Source organism: Dasypus novemcinctus, chromosome 21 (assembly GCF_030445035.2).
Source record: "Dasypus novemcinctus isolate mDasNov1 chromosome 21, mDasNov1.1.hap2, whole genome shotgun sequence".
Lineage (NCBI taxonomy): Eukaryota > Metazoa > Chordata > Mammalia > Cingulata > Dasypodidae > Dasypus > Dasypus novemcinctus.
Window position 1 is genome coordinate 32,580,966 of NC_080693.1, and position 10,062 is coordinate 32,591,027.

Here is a 10,062-nt window from a genome sequence, read left to right on the forward strand (position 1 = left end):
AGGGCCGAGGACTGCAGCACCAGCAGATGCCGCAGTTTCTCCAGGCCAAACTGACCCCCACAACCAGCAGAAGGTGATACACATCACCTCGCTTACCTACCCCGAGCATCACAGCGGCAAGAAAAGGGCCACGTTGGAGACTCAGCAGAACCCAACTGGCCACCTGCTAGCTAAGCGAGCGCTCCCCAAAGCCGCAGAGTGGAGAGGCAAGAGGCGGTCAGAGCAGGACCTGCTTCTACTCCCCCCCACAACACCCACTCGGGAACCTGGGCTCCCCCTCATATCACCCCCTGTAGCAAGAAGTCTAAGTTCCAAGCATAGGGCAGCCAAAGGTGTGTTCTCTCTTACGGGGGACTGGTGTGTCTGTGCACCTGCTGGTTTCCTGTTTCGGTAAATTCTGTTGAAGAATAACCTGCATTCACGGAAGTGCCCCTACCTACCCGGTGTGAACACCTGCCCACAGGTGGGCAGACCAAGCAGTACCAGTACCCCAGGAGCCCGCCTCCTACTTCCAGGAAACTACTGCCCTGACCTCCAACACCTTACATTCATTTTGCCTTTTTCGCACTTGATATAAATAGAATCATACATTCCGTGCTCACGTAGGTCTCCGCATCATGTCAGTGTGATTCATCCCCGGGGTTGTGTGTGAGTGTAAACTGCGCATTCTCACTGCAGTCTAGCGTTTGGCCGCGGGAATATACCCCCCCTTTATTTGTCCATCCCCCTGCTGATGGACATGGGGTGTTTTTCAGCTTGGGGGCTATTACAAATAGTGCCGCTGTGAACATTCTGGTATGTGCCTTTTCACTGCAACTTTTTGCCCATCGTAAGCTATAGAAAGTGGAAAGCCACTACTTTAAGCCTCAAATCTTGGGAAAGCCCACCTGTCGCACTTCCCCAAATCACTTTTCATCCTCTACATACAACCCTTCCACTGTCTACATAGTATCAAGTAAATAGCACTGGACACAGGAGCCAGACTTCCTAAATCTAAGGCCCAACACTACCACTTACTTGCTGTGTGTCCTTGGGTAAGCACTTAACCTCTCTGAGCACCAGTTTCCTTACCTTTAAAATGGAGATAACAAGAGTACTCATAACTTCATTTGGTTGAGGATTAAACAAGAGAACAGAGTCTGCCCACGATTAGCACTCGCTCAATGTTAGTAGCTGGGTTACTGCCAAAGGCACCCTGTCTTTCTTAGTTCCCCGAGGCCCCTGCTCTGGGTGGACCCTGCTGGAAAGTCTGTGAGCAAGGCCCTACGACACTGAGGACAAGCAAGTTCACCGTCTCCCCGACTGGAGCAAAGCTGCGGAGGAGCCCCCGCCTCCCCACCCAGCACGCAGGCCCCTGCCCTGGCCCTCTGCCTCCCCAGGCAGCCAGATCGTGCCGCGGCCACAGCTGCTGTCCTTTCACCCCCGGGGCAAAGGATTTCACTCAAAAGGTGACCTGAGCCTGAGTCACCCTTCCAGGGCCACTGTTAATGGGGCACCAGCAGCCCAGTGACAAATTGCCAGGGCACCGACAGTGCCCCAGAAAATGCTGCCTTTAAAACCTTTTCCAAAAAATTGTCTATGCCAAAGGAGAACGAAGAGGAATATTCTAATTTTTTTTAGGCGACAAAGACAGAACAAGCCCCTCGACGCAGAGAGCGCCCAGACCCAGGAGCAGGAGCTGGGGCCGCAGCACTGGTTGCCATGGCAACCGTATTTCACAGCAGGAATTCATTTTCATATGACAGTGACCTGAGGAGAGAAAGGAGGGACAAGAAACTTGGCCGGAGGCGCTACTGTTTGGGGGTTTGAGGTTCTGTGGAGCCAAAAAAAGTATTTAAAAGTGGCTGACGGGACAGAAGTGACCCGAGGGCCCGTGAGGTTCTCTCTCCCCTCACTTTGACCTAAGGTGAGACCACAGTCAGCCTGTCCCAAGGCCTCCTGGCGATGCCACAGCCTCCCTGCGTCACAGTTTCCACATTAACCACTGACTATGGTACAAAGTCCTTTCCTAGAGACCAGTGGGGTTCCAAGCAACCAACTGACCAGGCCGCTAGCACTTCCTGTACACCTGGGCCAGGTGCGGGGTGGGGGTAGGGGGTGACAAAAACATGTAACACAGGCACCCCAGGCAGGCACACACTTTCCTGGACACACAGCAAATCCTGGTATATAAAAACAGTCCCTGGGAAACGGACTTGGCCCAGTGGTTAGGGCGTCCGTCTACCACATGGGAGGTCCGCAGTTCAAACCCCGGGCCTCCTTGACCCGTGTGGAGCTGGCCCATGTGCAGTGCTGATGCGCGCAAGGAGTGCCCTGCCACGCAGGGGTGTCCCGGCGTAGGGGAGCCCCATGCGCAAGGAGTGCCCTGCCACGCAGGGGTGTCCCCCGCGTAGGGGAGCCCCATGCACAAGGAGTGCGCCCCGTAAGGAGAGCTGCCCGGCGCGAAAGAAAGAGCAGCCTGCCCAGGAATGGCGCCACCCACACTTCCCGTGCCGCTGACTGACAACAGAGGCGGACAAAGAAACAAGACCCAGCAAATAGACACAGAGAACAGACGACCAGGGGAGGAGGGGGAATTAAATAAATAAATAAATCTTTAAAAAACAACAACAAAAAAAAAAACAGTCCCGGGCGCCGGGCAGACGTGAGTTCCCACCCCGCCTGGCCACCCCACAAGCTGTGTGTCCGGCAGGGCCCTGCACCAACCTGAGTTTGTGTCCTCCTGGGCAAGACAAGGACAGAGATCAGAAAGCCTGCCTCCCCGAGTGGTGCGGGGACAAAACAAAACGAGCGGACATCTGGAAAGACCGGCGCGGCGCCCTACGCGGCGTGGCTGCTCAGGAAACAGCCGCCACAACGAAGAGCCAGGAAAGCATATCTCACACCCGAGATACAATCAGGGGCTAACAGCAGAGAACAAACTGGTAAACTGTGTGGTGCAAACTGTAATCCATCCATCGACACCCACCGCAGGTGGACACAGCCCAGGAGGGAAGGGGTGTGTCAAGTGGAACCTGAAGGGTAAGAGAGAGGCCTCGAGGGCTGGATTCCTTTATTGAACGCCTACAGTGTACCTGGCCTTGGGGATCCAGAGAGCAAGGGAAGAGCAGTCGAGCACACGAGGGGACATGAGATCAGCAAGCAGACAGTTGCAGACGGTGGATAGAAGGGCGAAGCAGAGACCGCCAGGGGTGGGCCGTGGCCCAGCCTGGGGGTGGTGAGCAAAGGTTCCCAGGAAAACAGCACCTGAGCCGAGGACCAAAGGGTAAGGGCAAGGGGGCCAACGACAGCAGGGAGGTAAGACGTGGAGGGACTGGACACTGCGTGGAGAGAGCAGGGCCACATGCCTGGACCTGAGATCCATGTTTTAGGAGAGCAGTGTCCAGGACCATTAGTCTGCAGGTGACCGGCAGGTGCCAGATGGACCGCGGGGGTAGAGGGACCTCCGTCCTCTGGCCGGAGATGATCAAAGCCTGGACTAGGCCAGTCATGAAGGGGAAGGGAGAGGCACAAGACACGCCTGAGAGAAAAGTGTAGTGCGACTGAGAATGAGGGAAAGCCACTGCTGGGGGTGGGGGGGGGGAGCAAGGGCAGCTGCCCAGAGCAGGAGGCCTGCAGCCTTGGACAGGCTTCATTTGGGGTGACACTGGGGCACCGAGGAGGGGCAGACACAGGACTGGGGCTAGGAGGTGGACGGGGAAGGTCTGAAGACACTCCCCCGCCCCAAGCAAGCTCCCCCTGGGGCACCAAGGAGGGGCAGAGACAGGACTGGGGCTAGGAGGTGGACGGGGAAGGCCCGAAGACACTCCCCCGCCCCAAGCAAGCTCCCCCTGGGCCTCAAAAACCATTCCCAGTAAAGAGGGAAGGGGGGTCAGAAAAGAAGAAACACCGGAGAAATAGAACAAAGCTGGGAGAGAGGCATGCCCCAGACATCATAGCGGAGGCTTGGGGCTGCAAGGAGGGACCCGCCACATAAGGGGCCGCTGCCCGCAAGAGAGCCTGTTCAGAAAGGATGACTTTCCAGGAAGCAGTTTCACCGAAGGAGGCGGGGGGGTGGGAGGGGGGTGGCCAGCGGCTGGCGGCAGGCTGCAGGGACACGGAGGGAAGTGGCGGTGGAGAGGGAGGCAGCAGGTGCAGGGCACTTGTCGGGAAAATGTGACACGACACACAAGAGGAAACAAAGCTGATGGCTCAGAGCAAGTTTTCTTTTCATTCCAGAAATGGGAGGTCCAGTGGGTGTCAGAGGCAGGGGGTGGAAGAGCTGGGAGATGCCTCTCGGGTGTGGGGCAGGGGTCCCAGCGCAGCTCTGGCTCTGCCCATGCCCTTACCAGGACCCTCGGGGACCCCACATACCCCCCCACCCCCAGACCGCTGGGAGGATCAAGGGAGAAGCACCATTCTGGACCTCTGAAGACGATGCTGCGGCACAGAAGGAGGGAGACGCCGGTCATTCCCCGAATCCCCCTTGTTCCGATCCCACTGAAGACGGGGTATCACCTGCAGCGTCGCCTTTCCCCAGAGCAACTCCTGGGGCGTTACGCACCACGTGGGTGGATGGGCAGCGTCCCCGCCATCACCCGCGGGCCCTCGCACAGCCCCAGGGAGGATGGGGTCCGCGCCAGCAGCGCACGTGTCCAGGGCCCCACCGGAGCCTGGATGCTGAGGCAGGGAGGCGCCCTGGAAGAATTCAAGCACTTCCCCAAAGCTGTCTACCTGGGAAAAACAGAAGTGGGCCTCACTGCTGGGAGTGGTCCCCGGGGGACTAGAAACCCACCAGGCGCAGGACTCTAAAGGCCAGAAGAGGTGGGCGGGTGACGGGGGAATCCCGGAAATACCCCCATTCCCGCCCTCGCACCTCTGGACGTCAACGCGCCACCGGAAATCCCACTCCTAACCCCCATATATCCAGGCCCAAGACCACCACAGTGCCCCCCACCCCAAGCTTCGGGAGTGCTGGATCCCCAGCAGAGGAAAGGCCTGGGACAGAGGGTCGGCGGCGCCCACCGGGCTCTGGGGACCGAGCGGCCCCGAGGCCCCTCCCGCCCGCACGTGCGCGCCCCGGCAGGGCTGGGTAAACACGGCACCTGTGGCCTCGCTCGCGGGAGCGCTCGCCCCAGCGCCGCCTGGTGTCCGCGCCGCCCCGGCTCGCCCTCCCGCCGCCCCCTCCCCCACTGCCGCCCCCGCCGCCCCCGAGCTCGGGCGCACGGCGGGCTCCCCCGCGCGGGCCAGCCGGGCTGCGGGGAGGCGCGGAATGCAGACCTGCCCCGGCCGGGCCAGCTCCAGCCCCAGGCTCCGGGCGAAGGCAGCCGCGGGCGCGGCCGGGGAGGGGAGCCCGGCGCCAGGCCCGGCCCGCGCCCCGCCGGCCCAGGGGACTCGCCCCGCCCCGAGCGCAAAGGGCTCCCGGCTCCCGCCCGCCGCTCCGGGGCCGCCCTGCGCGCTCCTGGCGGCCCCCGCCAAGGAGCCAAACGCACGTCCCGGTCCTCAGAGACTGGGCCCCGAAAGGGGGGCGGCCCCACTTTAGACAGCTTTACCTTTGGGGTTCGGCCCTGGCCGGCCGGCCGCGCTCCCGGGCTGCCCTCTGGCGGCGGCCGCGGGAACCCTGGCGCGCGCCCCGCCCCGCTCCGCCCCTCTCCGACCCGGGACCTGTTGCCGCAGCCTGGAGAACCTGGCTGGAGGTCACCTGCTGTACGGGCCAGGGTCCCTCTGGATGGCTGTCCTCGCCCACGGAACGGCTCTCGGCGGGCACTTCTTCTATTGAATAACGGACAACTCTATCTTTAGGCAGCTTCAAGTCCACAAACACAAACCCGATACCTGCATTCATGAAAACGACCCATTCCTAACAACCCTAGGAGGCGAAAGGAGAGCAGGGGTGGGTTCTGGGCCCTGGAACAGTACCTACGTGGCACCAGCTGGAGCTCAATATTTGTTGAATGAATGCATGCTCCTCTGGTGGAGGGACAAACCAAGGCAACGTGCTGCAGTCACTAAAGGAAGCAGCCTCTAAAAGCTAAGGCATTCATCAGCCGGGTGCCTCGTTCAAAAACAGCTGCAGATGTTCTCCTTCTCCACACACGGAGCCTCTGTGATTGGCTGCGTACCCAGGTGGGGGAGAGGATGGAGGCTAGTGCTAAGCAGGCAAGGATTAAACCAAAAAATTCTTAAGAAATAATTCCTGAGCTAACCCTGGCAATCAGTAGGTGAGTGATAGCTGAATCTGGGAGTCCTGGTTTCCAGACTCTCACGGGGGCTCCCCCACAGGTACCGCACCATAGTCCTGGGGCAGAGCTCCTTTTGGGGTTGGGTCTTCCTTGGGCCTATATCCTTGGGAGGGTGAGCGTACCTCTCTAAGCCAGCTCAGTCTAGTAAACTTTCTGCTGTGTTGGAAATGCTTGGTATCTGTGCTGTCCACTGCTGCATGTGACTAGTGCAATCAAGAAACTGATGAAATAAATAAATAATGTGCTCAGTGCTGATGCGCGCAAGGAGTGCGCATAGGGGAGCCCCATGTGAAAGGAGTGCGCCCCATAAAGAGAGCCGCCCAACACGGAAGAAAGTTCAGCCTGCCCAGGAATGGCTCCCCACACACGGAGAGATGATGCAGCAAGATGACACACACACAAAAAAGAAACACAGATTCCCGTGCTGCTGACAACAACAGAAGCGGACAAAGAAGACACAGCAAATAGACACAGAGAACAGACAACCAGGGCGGGGGTAGGGGGGAAGAGAGAGAAATAAATCTTTTAAAAATAAATAAATAAATAAATAAATTTGCATTTAGGGAAGCAGACTTGGCCCAATGGATAGGGTGTCCGCCTACCACATGGGAGGTCCACGGTTCAAACCCCGGGCCTCCTTGACCCGTGTGGAGCTGGCCCATGTGCAGTGCTGATGCACGCAAGGAGTGCCATGCCACGCAGGGGTGTCCCCCCCGAAGGGGAGCCCCACGCACAAGGAGCGCGCCCCGTAAGAAGAGCCGCCCAGCGCAAAAGAAAGTGCAGCCTGCCCAGGAATGGTGCTGCACACACTGAGAGCTGACGCAGCAAGATGACGCAACAAAAGAAACACAGATTCCCGTACCGCTGACAACAACAGAAGCGGACAAAGAAGAACATGCAGCAAATAGACACAGAGAACAGACAACCGGGGCATGGGGGTGGGGAGGGGAGAGAAATAAATTAATAATAATAATAAAGAAACTGAATTTTTAGTTTTAATTAACTAATTAAAATTAATTAAATTTATATAGTCACACACAAAATGTGCCTGTGCAAAATGGAGATGATAATAGTCTTGTTATGAGGATCAGACAAGATCAGGTAGATAAAGCCCCTGGCCCAAGGCTTGGCTTCCTGACCACTTGGCAAGCTGCTACTGGTGTCACCATCATCACCATCATCACCTTACTAACCCTACAAACTCAAGGTTGATGGGGATTCTACAGGGTCTCCAGTCCACCTGCTCACCCACAACCACCCCCCAGGAGCTCCTCGCACCACGGCCTGATGACAGAGCACTCATCCTCTCTGGCATGACCCAACCTCTATTTGGACAGATGACCACCAGCCAAAGGTTTATACCCTGACACGAAGTTGCCTCCCTCTAGCACCTCCTCCTGGCCCAGGCAAAGCTAACCTCCAGCTGTGGGTCCTTCAGTAGTGAAGTTTTCAACAGGCCTCACCCCATCAAGATGGCGGAGGGAGACGCCTCAGGACTGGGTGCTTTGAATAACCAGAAAGAACTGGCAGAACCATCTTACTCAAAGCTCCAGAAGAGAGTGAAGGGACTGCAGTACCAGGGCAAGCGCTGAGTCAGGAAGAAGGCTGGTGGGATCTCTTAGTGCCCTGCCGGGCCCTTCCCTACCCCTCGCCGGCTTGGTGCGGAGCCAGCCTGCTCCCAGGACAGGTCCCTGGGCCCAAGTCCACAGGGAACAGAGTAACCCCCTGCGCATACCGGCCCGGTCCATCTGGTGGTGGCATAAAGGACTTGCCGTCCCAGGATTTACGCGTAGTAGGTAGTCAGCCCAGCAGAGCACTCCTATGGAACGCTGTGGGAGGCAGCCAAGTGGGTGCCTGGGGCAAGGGCCTGCTGGCTGTAGGACAGTGTAGTGGCTGGAACCAGGAGGAAACTTTCCTAGGGAAGAGGGGACACTTGTCATGCAGTAAACAAGGGGGGCACAGGAATTCCTAGGACCACAATAGCACCCCGAGACATGCATAGAAAGGATCAGGGAGGCCCACACACTTTGGCCTGGAGCTGTTTTCTAAACCCATCGTATGGAGGAGCCCTATGAGGGAGGGCGCTTGCACAAGTCGCTACAAAGACTGGGAGAGGTGTGTTCCTTCCTTCCTTCTTTCTTTCTTTCTTTCTTTCTTTTTTCTTAGTTAGCTTCTGGTTTTTAAAGAAAGCTCTGTCATAACACTAGCTGAATACTAGCTTAAGGAACAGAAGCTTTAGAGGAGGGATTCTTAACTTTCTTTGTTCCATGGACCCTTCTGCCAGTCAGGTGAAAGCCGTGGACCCTTACTAAGTCCACACCATACTGTGTATTATTTAATAAATATATGACAACCATACCAAAATGCCCCCACAAAAATAATGTTTTTTCTAATTTCCATTCAAGCTCACAGACCCCTGGTTAAGAACCCCTGCTTTAGAGTCTAAATTCCAGTGATAACACATTATAATATCAAAATGTCCAGGTTTTAACAACAGATGAAAAAACATACAAAGAATCAGGAAGTGATGGCTTGGGCAAAGGAGGAAATTAAAGCACTAGAAACCATCAGTGAGGAGAACCAGACCTGGGACATACCAGACAAAGACGGTAAAAACAGTCCTAAATATGCTCAAAGAGCTAAAAGAGGGAAACGGACTTTGGCCCAGTGGTTAGGGCGTCCGTCTACCACATGGGAGGTCCGCGGTTCAAACCCTGGGCCTCCTTGACCCGTGTGGAGCTGGCCATGCGCAGTGCTGATGCGCGCAAGGAGTGCCGTGCCACGCAAGGGTGTCCCCCGCGTTGGGGAGCCCCACGCGCAAGGAGTGCGCCCGTGAGGAAAGCCGCCCAGCGTGAAAAGAAATAGCAGCCTGCCCAGGAATGGCGCCGCCCACACTTCCCGTGCCGCTGACGACAACAGAAGCGGACAAAGAAACAAGACGCAGCGAATGGACACCAAGAACAGACAACCAGGGGAGGGGGGGAAATTAAATAAATAAATAAATCTTTAAAAAAAAAAAAAAGAGCTAAAAGAAAGGATGGAAAAAAACTGGAGGAAACTGAGAAAATGACAGATGAACAAGTGTCCTTTTAAGAGACACACAATGAGAGCCAGAGACAAGGAGGAGGCCCTGTGAAGATGGAGGCAGAGCTGGGCGTGACGCAGCCACAAGCTGAGGACACCCAGGGCCACCGGAATTTGGAAGATTTTGAAGGCGAAAGGAAGGATTCTCCCTCGGAGCCTGCAGGCACCTGGATTTTGGACTTCTGGCCTCCAGAACTGCGAGTGAATAAATTTCTGTTGTTTTAAGCCTCAGAGTTTGTGGTAGTTTGCAGCCCTCAGAAACTAATGCAACAGAGAACTGGGATTCGATTTACAGTGGACAAAATCTTCAGTAAAGTTTACGTTTCTCTCTGAACTTATGTGCAACTACATTTTGCTAGAGAACTCAAAGAAGTGTTGAATTTCAAGAATGCAGAGCAACAGAAGACAGGGAGTTTCCAAGGCTGGGAGTCTTAAAAGAGTAAGTGCCTCCATTCAAAGGGGGTTCTAAATTCCAAAATGGGGTGTGTTCTTATAATTTAAAGTGACCCAAAAGCTGCATGACCTGCCTGACATGTCCTTACAAGGGGGGAAGGGAGACCCAGTGGAGTGTCTTGAAAGGCAGTGGGGAAAAACAAGACCATTTCCTGGTTGGTCCCCCATCAAGTTGAATTTGCTCAACAAACTCATTCCACAAACAAATAAGAATATGTTTACCCAGACTTCTGCTTTGTTCAGGATAGAGTATCAGGGACTGGATTATCCTCATGCCTGAAACAACTAAAACAGACAAAATATA

General features: G+C 56.0%; 1 protein-coding gene across 3 annotated transcripts in view; it reads right to left on the reverse strand.

Moving 5' to 3' along the window:
* Window positions 1–5,584, reverse strand: part of RPH3AL (rabphilin 3A like (without C2 domains)) — a 139,453-nt gene extending 133,869 nt beyond the window's left edge. For 2 of the 3 annotated variants that reach the window (XM_071210409.1, XM_058283103.2), the window contains exon 1: window positions 5,532–5,584. The gene's annotated coding sequence lies outside the window, so the exon portion shown is untranslated. The remainder of the gene's footprint in view (window positions 1–5,531) is intronic. The other variant, XM_071210406.1, reaches the window with a different exon arrangement.
* Window positions 5,585–10,062: the final 4,478 nt, after the last annotated feature.